The following is a 16,224-nucleotide window of genomic DNA, read 5'->3' as shown; positions in this document are numbered from 1 at the left end:
CTTGGAGCAGTCTTTCTGTGTAGAATACCTCTCTCCTTCAGATAGCTCTCAAAGTCAACTCCTGTATATTCACCTCCATTATCGGTTTGGAGGGCACAAATTCTCGACTGATGTAAGGCTTCCACTTCCATCTGGTATTCCTTGAAACACTTGAATACCTCGTTCTTCCTACTGATGATCCTAATGTACATGTACCTGGAGAAATCATCTGTGAATGTTAGGAAATAGTTACCTCCGCCTAACGACCTGCACTGAGCTCCGCCACTAACGTCGCTGTGTACAATTTCCAGAGGACGTTGGCACATATGGTGGCCTATCTTCGGAAATGGCACCCTTGTCCAAACAGGACACTGGTCATCTTTCCTTTCACACAAACTCCGCATATCTCGTTTTGTTTCTTGGATTCCTCCTTCACGCTCCCTATAGGAATCTTCCTCATTGCATTTCCATGCAAATGACCCAGTCTCTCGTGCCACGATGTGGTACCCTTGTACGCCCTCGCCTCAATGACCTTAACGTCTCCGTCATCTTGGCTAGGTTCCTCTCCTGGTCATACTCCACAAAGAGGCCTGCTATGTGCTCCTCAGCAGGTACCGTCTCAAGATAGTATACGTTTTCTCCAACCTTTGGGTTGAATATGGCGTCTCCGTCGTCGTGTGTCCCAACGTACAATCCCTAGTACACACTGTGGTAACACCCTTCTTCGCCAATTGTCTGATCGAAATTAGATTCACATCTAACTCGGGCACCCACAGAGCGTTTGATAGAGATAGCGTCCAGCCACCACAGGACTCAGCCATTTTTACGACGATTGTTCCTCTTCCCTTGACCTCCAGGTATCCCTTGCCGATCCTGATCTGACCCTTCGCAGGTGTGAATTCCACGAATCGATGCCTGTCCGGGGTCATGTGATTTGAGGCACCTGAGTCAAGGTAGCTTATCCTCTCCCTGCTCATGTGACTGATCGAAGACAAAGTCAAAGTCGATATAAGTTCCTTGGACCTCGGCTTTTCTTCCAATCCTCTATCTCTCCTGTTATCCTCCTGTCTCTTCTTCTCCATTTGATTCCTCTCCTCTTTATCTCCCTTTTGGTCTTGGCATTGATATGATATATGGCCCATCTTACCACGTTTGTAGCACTTTTGATCATGTGCGTCCCTGGTCTTCGGCCTAGCGCCATCTTTGTGTTGCTTGGACTTCCCTCGTCTCCGGGTTGCCATTGCGCTGCCCCTCTCGGATGATCCCTCCGCCGCGTCGAGCCTTCTTTCCTCGAGTAATAGATCGGATTTCACGACCTTCGCACTCAGATCCTTGTCGGTTCTCGTTGTTCTGAGATAAGTTGCGTAGTCTGGGTCCACCACGAGGCCGGCTAAAAGAAAACACGCCATAACGTGGTCTTCGATCTTTATGCCTACGCTGAATAGTTTGTCGCATAGGTCTTGTATCCTTCCGCAGTACTCGGACACATCCATGCTAGGGGTCTTCTCAATTGTGCCTAGTTCTCGCATGCATAATACGATGTCCATCGACGTGGATCTCCCGTGGATATCTTCCGATGTCTTCCAGTATTCCCTTGCTGTTTTCAGGGTTCTAATATCCCCAAGGTACTCGCGGCGTACATGCCGGAAAATGTACGCACGTGCTTTATTGTCCATCTTTATGCATTCTGCCTTCATCCTTTCCGCTGGCGTAAATCCTGGCTGTACGGCATCCCAGCAGCCCAGGAAAACCAACGAAGCTTCCGTCATTGTTCTCCAGTATTTGTAGTTTCCTTTCTTCAAGATCGGATTCATCTCCTTGTCCACATCAGCCATGCTTTCCTGGTCGGACATAGTGTGCTTTCTCCTCGGATAATTTCACAAAAACTGAAAACTCGAAAAAAAAAAAAAAAATATATATATATATATATGTCGGAGATGAAAGAATACTGGAACCTTCCCTTCGGAACTTTGGGAAGACCCCTAGTATTGTAATTTAGATTTCACCATAGCCGAATTAAGAAACTGTTGTCATTCGATTCGACTGTACTTATTTGAGATTTATGATAGTGAGCTCGGGCTCGAGGCGACAACCAGTCGCCGAACGTAGTCGCGGTCAAGGGATGAACGTTTTGTCTAACAAAGGCATGAAGTAACTCTATAGCTCTCCTTAAAAGAAATACATAGGACGGGGCACGACGGTAAGCATTTCAACGATTTCTGTCCCGTGGCTCCCCACACGCAGACTCTATTCTTTGAGTAAGATGATTACCAGATGTCGACGCGTCTCCACAGTACATGTTCAGCTAGCCCGAGGACCTGCTATAAATCTTAAGATCTGTTTAACTAAAGTCCTTCAAACCGACAAACAGTCCTCGTCCCAACTACGAGAAAATAGAAGAAATCTATTTTTCTCACGAACGACGCTTCCTCTTCTCGAACTTTCTCTTAAGGGCGACTAGCACCCTTCCCTAACCACCAACATGGAAATTGACCAATTAACAGTAACGCCAATTTCCCTTACTCTCCGAATGAAGGCTTTTCTCCACGAATCCGATGATTTCGTGCCCTTGGGCACACCCATCATAGTTTTCCTCGACAGCGTTACCGTGATGGAGAACCACTCTCCGGTACGATCTAAAAGACGATTCAAGTAACTCTCAGATACGTAGTGATTGCCTCGTGCATTAACATTGAGTACAACCTAGACGCTGAAGAAAAGTAGAGTTCGTCATCCCCTTGACCGCGGATTCGTTAGTGAGCCTAGGATCATTGTCATTAGCTTCTCGAGTATCTAATTATCGCGATTACTTGTCCAATTCCATCATAGTCATATTTGCACTAGTAAATATCTCCTCTATTGCATAATGATCACGTCTAGCGCCAATAGGGATTCGTTTCACGCCCTCAACCCTAACTCAAATCTTAACGCCAACCCGACATATATATATCTCCTGTCGCAGTTTACTGCCCTGGGCCCATAATCTGTTATTATATATAGGTTGGGGTTGATATTCAAGCTGATTCACACGGATTGATTATCACGCCTTTTATTTCTGTTTCTTATACAAAACGTCTAATCACACAGGATGCGTCTAAGCAATTAACGCGTGGTCGATTCCTAAGACAAAGGAGCGTCGTTAGGAGTCGTACCAACTTAGCTTTTAGTAACTAGCGGTCATACCAACTTAACATTTCTTAACATGCGTCGTCGTGTAAGTCTGAGGAGATCCCAGATCCTCCTCGGCGTGTCGGCGGCGCAGGGCCGCCCTTCGGCGCGGAACCCTACAAGAGTGAGATGTTCTCACCGTTCTGTTCGCTCCTTTACGAGCATTACTCATTCGCAATAGGAGCGGACTCCGAGGAACTCTTGTTGCCTCCTCAGCATCGATTTCACAACTGGCGAGCGTGGAAAAATGAACTAGAGTGTTCGCAAAACATCGAAACGAGTCGTATTATATATTGAACTCCGAAGGACTACAAATGTGTCATCTACTAATCATCGTGAAGGTTTAAAATCTATAATATATTGAAATTATTGTACTACAATGATTGTGACTGTTTGAAATTACCATTTTGTAAATAATCACTTTCAACCTTTAAATAAAAAATTTTCATGTAAGCTATACTTATAAATATATCGTATCGATGTTAAGCCGCTTATAATATAAAATTGGATTTTCAAATTGAAGATTCAAAAGATCTTATCATAAAAAACTTAAATACATGGAATAGAATAGAATTTCATTTAACGTTAACAAAATCGATAAAAATGTACAAAAATTAGAAAAAGGTATATGCTGAAAGAAATATTACAATTATAGAAATACTTATTTGCATAGAAAAATTAATTTAGGTGCGTGGTAAAGTATTTTGATAGTGAACATAGCAGAATCTTTATTCTATACTGGAATAAATAAGCCGTTAGATCTACGAATTTTTTTTTTGACACATTAAGATACATAAAAGTATCCAGATACTTGCACATTTGACAAGATGCGCTTTACTTACGAAATTATGAATACACCAAACTGCAATGGTATTATTGTTTATAATTATTAGATTACAGATTTTTATGCATTTGTTACAGACTTAAGAATGCAAAATGCATAGAAGCATCGAATAATATAAAATACCACAGTACCACTCACAGTAAAACATGTATTATCATTTTCAATAGATGATACAAATCTCTATTTAAGTTCTATATTTTTACTAAGGTCCAGTAAGTAAGATCAAAATATAATTCGCTCTAATAACGACAATTGAGTTATGGAAAACAATATACAGCAATACAACTGGCATTTGCAAGTGTCAAACTTTAGAGAACAGTTTTGTTACTTGACACTGTTTTTATCTTTCAGATTCTTTGCATACGAACGCTATGTGAAAGCGTTTAGACGCAGACGTCTGATCTTTACGGAACTTCCTCTACTATGCATCTGATGATGTGTGACAGAGCATTCGCAGTTTATTCATTAACCACAGTTACTATAAATCGACCAAAGTACCGGAATATGAACACTAGTGCAGTCATTTTTATGATTTCACGATCATACAAATTTAATATTACATTAATATCCTATAGGTCCTATGTAAGGATCAATAATGTTCTGCCCTCTCCTTGATATTGTAAAAAAATTAAATGTTTTGTGCTTACTGGTGTAAATTGTACCCCAAAATTTTTATAAATTAAATATCTTAATTCTTTTCAAAAATTTTCAGAAAAGAACCGAGTACTAATTGTATTGTTATGTAAGTACAAATAATTTTTATGGCAAAGTACAATCTTAGTTTCTTTTGTAAGTCAGATACACATATGACACATACACATAATCAGATATGTATAAGTAGACTTCCGTAAATGACTGTATATGTGCATGCAATACCACATACATTTGCGGTGTTTTGCACTGATTACACACTTACACAATACTCCCTTTCATAAGTATTAGGAGACTAAAATTCTCTTGCATAATAATTTACTAATTAATAACATCAATGAATTTACAAGTTGTAGACTTTTCTTCTATAATATTATGATTTCACGTCAAATAAAATATAATCAGGTGATGTACAATTTGCACAATTCTTTTTGTTATTACATAGAAAATTTGTTACTACATACAGTACAGAAATTCATTAGTACCTAACGGTAATTTATGTCCTATGACCTAGATAGGATTGGTGTATTAGGTAGGGAACTCTTTAAATTTTCTTTTTCCTACTTTTTCTTTACAACTAGTCTTATTCGATATTTGGTAAACTTTTTTTATTATTTGTAATTTGATATCGCGCTATTGTCAATCCCCCATAGGATGATATTATGATCACGGTTTATGATTGGGGTTAGATGTAGAGGCTTGATGTAGTTAAATCCATGAAGTTGCCACGACCGGCACACTTCAAATCCTATAGACTGATGATGGAAATAAAGATGTGGCGGCACTCGGCGACAATGTATATTGCCGAAGTGCCTAATGAGCCATCGATATCCCAACGGTCCTTCCGCCGAATGTTCTAGAAGAAGGCGTGCGTGGCAACGGTCGCGGACGCCTAACAAACGCGTGGATAGTGGGGATATTGAGGGGACTTTTTCTTTTTTTTTATTTACAAGTAGTTTACAATCAATTCTCGCATTGAGAATTTTGAGTAAGTTTCTCTGGCGTGGCGCAGTAACATGACTAATTATTTATAATAAGTTTATTTCTAGCTGAATCAAGTGCTTAGGTCTAAAGGGTAGTGTTTTCTTAGTTTGCTAGAATCTAGTTTTCTTAGTTAGTTAGAATCTGGTCCGACGTATTAAGTAATTTAGTAATTAGGAGGTTTCGATGGTTGTTAATTCTTATGATATATCTATTACTACATTTTGTTATTTCTTCTTTAACTGGGGATATCTTAAGGTCGCGATGTATTGCTTCGTTGGTAACATACCAGGGTGCATTTATTAGGGATCTTAGCGTTTTCGATTGGAAGCGTTGAAGTATTTCAATGTTGGAATTACTTGCTATTCCCCATAGTTGGATTCCGTAGGTCCAGACAAGTTTTATTATGATCTTACAGAGCGGAATTTTTTAACGGACCTCTCTCGTTTGTGGGAAATCGACGAAATCGCCCACTTCACACACTTCAGAGGCGGATCGATAATGCGAGCAACACTTCCGAAATTATATCCGCAGCTCATCGCCTATACACATGTAGAGATGGTATATGTTGTCAGTGATAGCAGTAGTTACCGACTATAGATGTCGCTGCTGGGGTACTGCTAATTATTCTTCTATTTTGATGCTGGAAGATAAATAGGATCACGGGCGCCGGGAATCGAACCCGGGTCCCGAACGTTCGAAACCTAGAGCGCTAACCACTTCGCTACCGTGTCCGTTGCTTAGTTAGTGTCGTGTAGTGGTATTTGTTGTCGAGTGCCGCTACACACGACTTAAGGACAACCTCTCACGATCCTCTAGACCGGAAGAAACTGAACCCCGTCCAGGACAACAGAGTTAATTTCGAATCGAAACCTGTAGGTAGGAGAGGTAGGAGAGGTAGGCGCTGTAGCAGAGGTTTCGAAATCCATGATGATCGGATTATCTAGGAGCATTTCCTCCTCAATCAACATTTCAACGTTCAATCTGTCCCGTACTACGCTGCCTGTATCACCTGAGAGCAGGAGTATCATATCGGAGAGTCACTTTCCTGGACATAACGCGAAGGCACCACTTTCGCCAACCACCCGAATCGGAATAATCTTCTCGTTACCAGCACCGTGACGAACTCCTCAAACGATATCGATAGTTGTCAAAACACCCCATTGGCTCTCAACACTTATCCACACAGATCGCTGCATCGGACAAGTCTCGGACCAAAAACATCTTACTGGAGTCACTCTTGGCTCCAACAACGCCGGCATACTCTCCAATACCCAAGCAAGTCACAGTCACGACGCCCAACGCTCATTCTTCACCAAGGATCATCACCAAGAAAAAGCGTTTCGGGCGGACCGTCGGAGGGAGCCTAGCCTTCCAATCAACTATAAAACTCCGCGTCGTGTTGGACAAATCTGCACCAAGCACCACCGGAGTTCCGTTTAACGATACCTCCTGAACCGAGCTGGTCCACTACATTTCTAAGATCGTGACGGTCCGCGATCTTCCAAGGACTGAGACATTCAACGACACTTTCTGGGACAAGATGTTCCATGACACTTCATGGGATGAGATGTTTCCTGGTACTTCCTGGACCGAAATGCTTCACGACACCTCCAGGATCGAGGCATTCAACGACACTTCTTGAGCCGAAATTTACAACTGCAAATTTCTAAACAACGACGAGGACCACGGCGATCGAAACTACAAGGACTTTCCGAACAGGACATAAACAACAAACTTGTCAAATTATTATAACTCTGTTATTTTTCAGATGAAATTCATACTTTCCGAATGGAATCTCGCCCGTTTATCAACTTCGGAATCAACTATTGCGGACCATTTTAAATCAAAGAGCGAAAGGATTGCAATCGCCACAAAATCAAGGTATTCGTATCTATCTTGTATGTCTTGCAGTTAAAGCAGTCCACATCGAACTGGTCAGCGATCTCATAAGCGAGGTATTCATTGCGGCTCTGCGAAGATTCATCGCTTGTCGAAGATTCGGTCTTTTCAGCCGACCGACGGATCGAATGGCGGCGCGTCATAACTCCCAAACTCGCCTCACTTCAGCGGGTTGTAGGAGGCTGTAGTAAAATCCTACAAACGACATCTCAGACGTGTCGTGGGTAACGAACTTCATATAGCTAATAACCTAAATAAACTCATTATCGAAATCGAATCGATCATCAATTCCCGTTCGCTGACTCCAATATTTACAGATCCAAACCATCTCCTTGTCTTTACTCCCGGTCACTTCCTCATCGGATACTCGCTAACAAGTTTTCGAGAACGAGATTTCAGGGACACTGCATCCAACCGTCTCTCCAGCTGGCATCGAGAGTATTCACACGAGTTGAGTATCCCAAACAAATGGAGCAAGGGCAGTCACGGCATACGAGAAGGCACCATCGTCATCCTTAGACAAGACTACGTTCCCCCAATGCAATGCCCATTGGACAAAATCATCAAGGTCCAACATGGTGCAGACGGCATCATACGGACGGGTACCGTCCGAACGGCAACGAGCACCCTGGATCGGAGCATCAAGCGGATGGTACCACTACCGAGCAGATCGGCGCCAGATGACTCCGAAACAATCAACACCAACGAAGTCTGACGAAAGATCCACCTCACAACATCACACTATATCACTTGATCGGTACCCTCTTAACGGGGGGAATATGTTACGCCACGAGGCTTAGTATAGGTCGTATTTCTAACCTCGTTCGCGGTCCTATAGTGTCGCAGGCAGATCGCCTTAACTACCCGACGGAAAACATACAATGTATCAACGAGCGTGTAACGTCAACAAATATCTCCAACCGATTCAGGAAACCTGAACCGCCTTACACACGATACCGACTCCCAAAACAAGTGAATATGAATTCGGCACGTAGGTGTCACGGTGGTCCCGGGAATACAGCGATGAGATAATCATATCTCACATACCTTAGCCATCGAAACAATAACTAAACAGTAACAGGATACCTATGTGACCGGCATCCAGCGATAACCTCTCCGCAGGAACCAAACCCTTGATATAAAAACCCTCCCAAGTCAGTATTCGACATTCTATTCTGTTCTGTCATAACAATCTGTACCGTTACTTGTCAGTTACTAATAAAATTTTGTAATAACGATAATAATCGAAGTACAAATCTCTCACCTCCTGTGCGGAACGTGAAATAACTTCAAATCGACGTGACATAGGCATACGATAAACGAACCTCTAGAAGAGCCGGGTCTTGGCCGAGGCTTCAGTCTTTCGGTAACGGTCTAGTCGCACACTTGTAATCTCATTATAGAGTAACGGTATCTCGAACTCTGGTTCAAGAACCCAACATTTTTTTATTATTACTTTCCTATAATTTCTTTTACGTGACGAGTTGTTTACGTGACATAGTTGTCACCAAGCAGCGAGTTCCAGAAACGTCGATTTCGGTCCATTACTTCATCCACATAAAGAAGGTGACATACGTGATCATAGGCGCGAACGGTCACGTGACCCGAGCGTAGTAGGGGATGTCTCCCCGAGAAGACAAAGAAATGATCGAAGGGCAGTCAGTCTCTTTTGAGGATTCTAACAGCATACGTCGAGAGGTCTGATGTATAAAGTCGCTAAGTCTAACGAACATATCGAGAGATATCACAAATTCGAGTCGAACTTCTGTAACACATTAACATTATTTATCACCAAATAATTTGTGACGCTTCATTGTTATTAAATTGTTATTAAATATACAAGCTATATTAACCTGTTAATACAGTGTTAAATTCATTGACTACCTCTGTTATCTTAATCGAAACAGGGGAACGGCCAATTCGCGGCGTCGATTATACGAATCGTAGCGAGAATTTATGCCTCTCGCTGACGCGTTTTTCTCGCAACCGTGTCTCTTCGTGAACGGTCGTAACAAGATTCAACCAGATATTTCTAATAAGTAATATTTACTTATTTATAATATTATTATTTATAAATTATACTTATCTATAATAAGTTACTAAGTTTATTAACTTAATTATTTATTATTTTATTATTAGTTTATTAATAAATTTATTAACTTATTATAAATAATTAGCCATGTCACTGCGCCACACCAGAGAAACTTACTCAAAATTCTCAATGCCAGAATTGATTGTAAAATACTTGTAAATAAAAAAAAAAGAATGAATCTTAACTTGATAGTTTTGTTACATGGTTTTTCCCCCTTAATTCTTTATACTCAGTGGCGAACTCTGTAGCTAATTGGAATAAAAATTCCTGTCTTGTTGTTTCTTTATACAAAATCCAGGCATTTATTCCAGTTAGGTCCAAAATGTTGAAAAATATCCGGAAGGACCACAGATTTTGATTTCGCGCTGTATTTCCTTGACATCTGGTCCACTATGCCTACACCAAACTTTGTATCATTATAAAATCTATTCGTTTCCGGTGTACGTTTGTCGCTTGTTTCAATATCTATTACGTTATGCATGGAACTTAGCACAAACACTTTTTTTGTTGGTTTGCATTTGTACACTATTGTGGAGGTTTAATCGGTTAAGAATAGTGCGAAATGATAAGAGCAGTTATTGCTGTCACAGCTTGTTATATGTATTTCAAATACTTAAATAGGCCTACGTACACGAGATACAAGTATTGCGGAGATACTCGTTAGTGCTGATGATTTTCTGTGTATATTCGCTCGATATCGTACTATATTCTACTCGTCCGCGAACGTGTCTCTTTATTTGTATTGGTCGGAGGAGAGTCGAAAAATTTGAATTTGTCCTGACCCGACAGTTGCCTGTAGCGGTGACATTGTTCTGCCCGGAGTTTACGTTACTTGTATTCTAACGGTCTTGATGCTCCGGGACAGAACAATAACATGATTTGATTTGTCCTCTAAATCATGTGCCGCTACACTATAAAAGAAATTTGATTTGATTTATAAAGTTTGCTTGAAAACAGAGTCATTACGTCGTTTCAATTTTTGGCTGTCTTTTGCAATTCTCATTTATTTTCATTGTTCTAACACTTGTAATTTTTTTGCAAGTAGCTTTGTGGCTAGTGATGCACTCGTAAAAAATTATTTGTCGTTACATTCCTTCCACATCCTGTGAATGGTTCCATCAGTTTCAGAACAACGAATTCTCCAAGTGGAATTGAATTTTCTCTTCTCTCATCCTTTTCCAAATAAAGAAATCCATTTATTATGCCGAATTTGTCTGGTTTGTTCGGCATATACTGGGTAGAACTGCATTTAGTCTTTGACGGAAACAATTGCTCATGAACAGTAATGTACGCACCAGGTTTATAACAATTTTGTGAATTCCTTATAAATCGGTCCCATACTGTAGATATCATTGCAAATTTATTAGTTCGTAAACGTTAGCTTCTTTCGCTGTTCCTATCAAAGCGTATAAACCTCATAATTTCAACAAAGTCATTCCCGCTCATTGTTCTTGAAAAAAATGCAGGTCCCTAAATTTTATTTCACAAATATGACACATCTAAATTCTTTGCTTGATATGCATCGCGAGCATATAGCAGAACAATAAATGCATCTAGTTTTATTGTATCTAGCTCCCACTTAGTCCCCAATACTCAAAATGCTTCTTCTTCCGTACATTTTATCATATGATCCCTTACACGATGATCAATGATAAGATAAAATGCTGTCGTTACTTGTTCTTTCATTATATGCCGTTTAGCATATCCTGTCAGACCTGACATATCCCTAAAAATATTCTGAACTGATAGATGACTTGTATCTATTTCTTTGCAAACTGTTCCATCAGTCCCAATTTCGATACGTTGATTCTCTACATCAAACTCGCCCTCTGCAGTAAACAATAATTTCTTTCTTCTTTACTCTGGTCGTGAATGCTTATTTATTATATTCTCCTCTTCACTATTGCTGTCTAACTCTGATTCGGTCTTTGCCTGGTTTAGGTAACATTTCGATCTGTGCTAATTTCCGTGGTTTGGGGAAGTATTGGATTCTTAGTATTGCGTTGAATATTATTGTCATTAGTCTTATCGCTTTTGGCGGAAGGTTTTTCCAGATTTTACCATTGATTAGGTCGATTCCTGGCGCTTTGTTGTTTTTTGTTTTATCAATTATGTTTCTAATTTCTTGTGCCGATGTTTTAGGTATGGTGTATTCCTTGTCGGCTGTGGTAGTAGTGGTTTGTGGATCCTCCTCCGTATGACTTTTGAGATTGCTGTTGTTGATAATGTGTGGTGTGAATGTGTTGCAGAGGTGGTTGGAGAATTCTTCAGCTCGTTCTTCGTTGCTTCTTGCCCATGTGTTATCTGTTTTTCTGATTGATGGGACGGGTATTATTGGCTTCTTTACTTTTTTCGCTTCTTTCCATAGGGAGTAGTTGGTGTTCTCGTGTGTAGAGAGTGTCCCTATGAACTTTGCGAATTCGTTATTGTTGTGCTCTTTTATTTTGTTTTCTATTTCCTTTGCAAGTTTGTTTAGGTGTTTTTTGTTGTCTCGAGTTCTATGTTCTTGCCATTTTGCTTTCACTTTTCTTTTTTCTCTAATTTTTTCGAGTACATCTTGCGGAATTGTTTTTGTTTGTCTGCTGGTTAGTTCAGGTGTAATGGTTGTCCTTGCTGCTTCTTGGATAGTTGCTGTCAATGTTGCTACTGCCTGTTCTATGTGTTCAGGAGTTTTCAAAGGGATGTTGCAGTTTATTTTGCTTTCAATTATTTTTTTAAAAGTTTGCCATTTGGTGGTTTTATTGCATAGTGCTTCTGGTTTGCTATAAAGTATTGGTTTGTTTCTGTATTCAATTATTATGGGTGTATCATCGGAGCTAAGCTCGAGGTTGGGTGTTATTTTTAGTTTGTTTGTGTTTAGTCCCCTTGTAATTGCAAAGTCAAGTAGGTCTGGTTTTTTGTTCAAGCCAGTCGGTCAGTATGTCGGTCTACCTGTGGTTAATATATTGAGGTCATTATTTCTAATGTATTTTTCCAGTGTTCTACCTCGACGTGTAATGTTTCTTGACCCCCAAAGCGTGTGCTTTGAGTTGTAGTCTCCCGCTGCGATGTACTTGTCCCCTAGGTCCTGGAAGTATTCTTCCCACATTTGTGTTGTTATTTTGTGTCGCGGAGGCACATATACTGCTGACAACTGGAAGTAGTTGCTGCTAGTTTGAACTGTAACAGTGGTTGATTGTAAATATTCTTTGTTAACTTGGCTGTGTAGATAATGTTTGATATCGGTTCTGACTATCACTGCTGTCCCTCCGTGAGCTTTTCCTGAGGGGTGTTTAGTATCATATATGGTGTAGTATGGTATTTTCAAGTAGCTTTTTGTAGTGAAGTGTGTTTCTGAGACAAGTAGTATGTCTATATTGTTGTTGTATATGAATGTTTTAATTTCAAGGGCCCGTTGTTGTAGGCCGTTTGAGTTTCAAGCTGCTATTTTTAGCGTGTCCGTTTTTATTTTTTGCTTAGCACGTTTGTAAGCAGTTGTAACATGACTCTGATTTGTTGCGTTTGCTGTTTGAGTACTGCGTTTTGTTCGCTTATCATTCTGGTTAGCATTTCGGTGTTCTTGATGGATTGTTTGAGAAATTCCTTGATTTCTGCAATGTCGTTGCTGCTGTTGTTGTGATATTGGTTGTTAGAGGGTGGCGATTGGCTGATTATTTGCGCGTAGCTTCGACTACCAAAGGTATTGGTGCTGATGTCGTTAGTGTTTATTACGTGCTGTGTATTTGGTATTGTCTCGGTTTTTGTGCTGTCCTGTTGCACTTGTATGTTAGTGTATGTCCTGTTTCGTAGCGGCGGAAACAGTTTGCGTTGTAATTGTTTGACTTCACACCTTTTATAGCTGGCTGGGTAGTTTCCGTTACAGTTATAGCATCTAACTTCCTCTATTTTTGCCGTGGATGGGCAGTGTATTGTTAAATGGTTTTTTGCGCATTTCACACATGCCGGGCTTCTATCGCGATAATTTTTTGCGCGTCCATATTGCTGACACCTTACGCATTGCCGGATATCTTTTTTATATCTAGGTGGCTCCACTTTTACTATTGTATTTAATAACTTTGTTATATCATATATGTCTTTGTTGTTGGTTTTGGGTTCTAGCTCAACTAGAAATAGCGGTAATAGCTTGGTATCATACTTGTTTATGTTGCTTATTGACCTTACCTGGTGTCCGATTTTTGCTACTTCCTCGCTTATGTTGTCGGTGTTTGTTTTTGGGTGTAATCCCCTGATTGTAGCTTTGTAGCTTTTGTCGAGTTTGAGCTGATAGGTGTGATACCCTGCATTTTTTTCCTTTAGTGATTTTGTCACTTTTCTGAATGTGTCTGGGGTGTTGGTTTGCACTTTCACTTGGTCTATTTTTATCTGTTTGATAACATAGTTATCTTTCCCTGCAGTGTTGTTTAGCAGTTCAATGAGGGGGTCTATTATTTTCGCATCTATGTATATTGGTGGTGGTTTAGCAATGCGGGTTGTCGGACTTTCCGTTGGGTCCGTTGCTGTCTCTTCTGGCAGTGCGCTAAATGAATTATGCAGTTTGATATCCTACAACCATTGTTTTTTTTTTCTAGTATTTCGGTTTTCCTCCCGCTTGCGAACGGGGTTACTTTGCGTTTTTTGCTGGAAGTTGCCACCGTCCAGCTTTTTTCGTGGTGTGTTGGTTCATTGTTCATATTATTGGCTTGTGATATTTCCATGTTAACTTCTTTTTTTTCTGCCTCTGTAGAGCCTATAGCTCTATTTATAATGTATGTTTCTCCTTTGTTAGTTATTCTTATTGGTGGAATCTGCATATTTCCACGTTTTGGCGATGGACGTTTACTTTGCCGCTTTCTCTTCCCTCTTGCCGCACTTTCACTGGAGTACTGTCTCGCACATTCGTTTAGGTCGCCTGCACAGGCTGAACTGTCCGCAAGGTGGATGGGTACGTAGCCCTATACAAAAAGCCAATTTGTTTGCAAGTCACCTAACTAATGTCAGTTCGTTCGTGAGTGCCGAGGCGTGCAGACGTGTGTCCAGTGCCCGGCAAAGTCCACAAAGCAGCAGTGACCATCCAGTTGCTGCTGAGTGCCGTGACGTGCAGACGTGTGTCCAGTGCCCTGTGAAGTTCACAAAACTCCACGTGACGCCCATCTGTCGAAAGCGAATCCAACTAACCTAGCCAGGGTTAACAGCCTCTCGACTAGTTCTTTCACACTGAATTAACTAGCTCGATGATGGCTCTATCATTTCCAACAGGCTCCCCGGAGCTAAATTATCACACCGCCATTTTTCCTCCCCCGTGGCAAGAGGGCAACACATCCATCCTGGTAAACGACCAGCACACAAAAAAACGGAAGCTCGAACCGTCCAAGACAAACGTAAACAAGAATCAAACCAAACCATCAGCCAGCCAAGTGACCACCTACAATAGATTCTCAATACTGGGGTCCACGGAAGACTCCATGATTACAACCGAAAAGGTAAACAATCTCCATACTCAAAGAATTCCCCCTCCCCCACCGATATTCATAAACGACGTAATCGACATTCAGTCAATGATTAAGACTATCGAAAAAGAAATCAGCAAAGAGGACTACAAACTAAAGATTAACAACAACCACGTGAAAATACTGCCGACCCACCCAGACGCCTATAGAAAGTTAACCAAGCTATTAAAAACATTAAACGCTAAATTCCACACATACCAGCTCAAACAAGAAAGACCATTTCGAGTGGTGCTACGCAACATCCATCACTCAGTCGATCTAGACGAACTAAAGTGCGAACTGTCAAACCACGGCCACGAAGTAACTAATATCAGCAACATTAAGCACAGAATCACAAAAAACCCACTATCCTTATTCTTTATAGACTTAAAACAAAAAACAAACAACAAAGAAATCTACAATATCAATCGGCTGATGAACTCCATAGTTAAGTTCGAGCCACCTCTTGTAAAGAAAGAAATAATACAATGCAAAAGGTGCCAAAGGTACGGCCACACGCAGAAATACTGCAATCACAACTTCCGGTGCGTAAAATGTGCAGGTAATCACCCCACTGACCAATGCACTAAATCCCCGGAAACCCCCGCCAAGTGTATCCACTGTCAAGGAGAGCATCCTGCAAACTACAAAGGATGCTCAGCCTACAAATCGCTACATAATATAAGGTATCCAAAACTGAGACCCAAGGACATAAACATACAAGAACCTAAACCCCAAAAACTCACCTCATCAACAGTATCCTATGCGCAAGCAACGCAAGGAAACGTATACAACTCGAAAACACACAGTGTACACACAGAAAATAGAATTCCCACCCCACAAAGCACAGACAACTTTACCAGACTCGAAAAACTTATCGAGAAGCAAACTGAGCAAATTAACAACTTGCTGTCACTACTCACACTCTTCATGGACAAATTCATAAACACAGAAGCAAAATAAAACCAATGCGAATAGCTCTGTGGAACGCCAACGGTCTAGCTCAGCACAAATCTGAGCTAGAACTATTCTTAAAACAACAGCAAATCGATGTGATGCTCATATCCGAAACCCATTTCACCGACAAAAACTACCTCAAAATACACGGCTACAACTTCTACCACACCCAACACCCCAGCGGA

The sequence above is a fragment of the Bombus terrestris genome, chromosome 10 (genome assembly GCF_910591885.1).
Source record: "Bombus terrestris chromosome 10, iyBomTerr1.2, whole genome shotgun sequence".
NCBI lineage: Eukaryota > Metazoa > Arthropoda > Insecta > Hymenoptera > Apidae > Bombus > Bombus terrestris.
Note: the sequence above shows the minus strand (reverse complement) of the source record.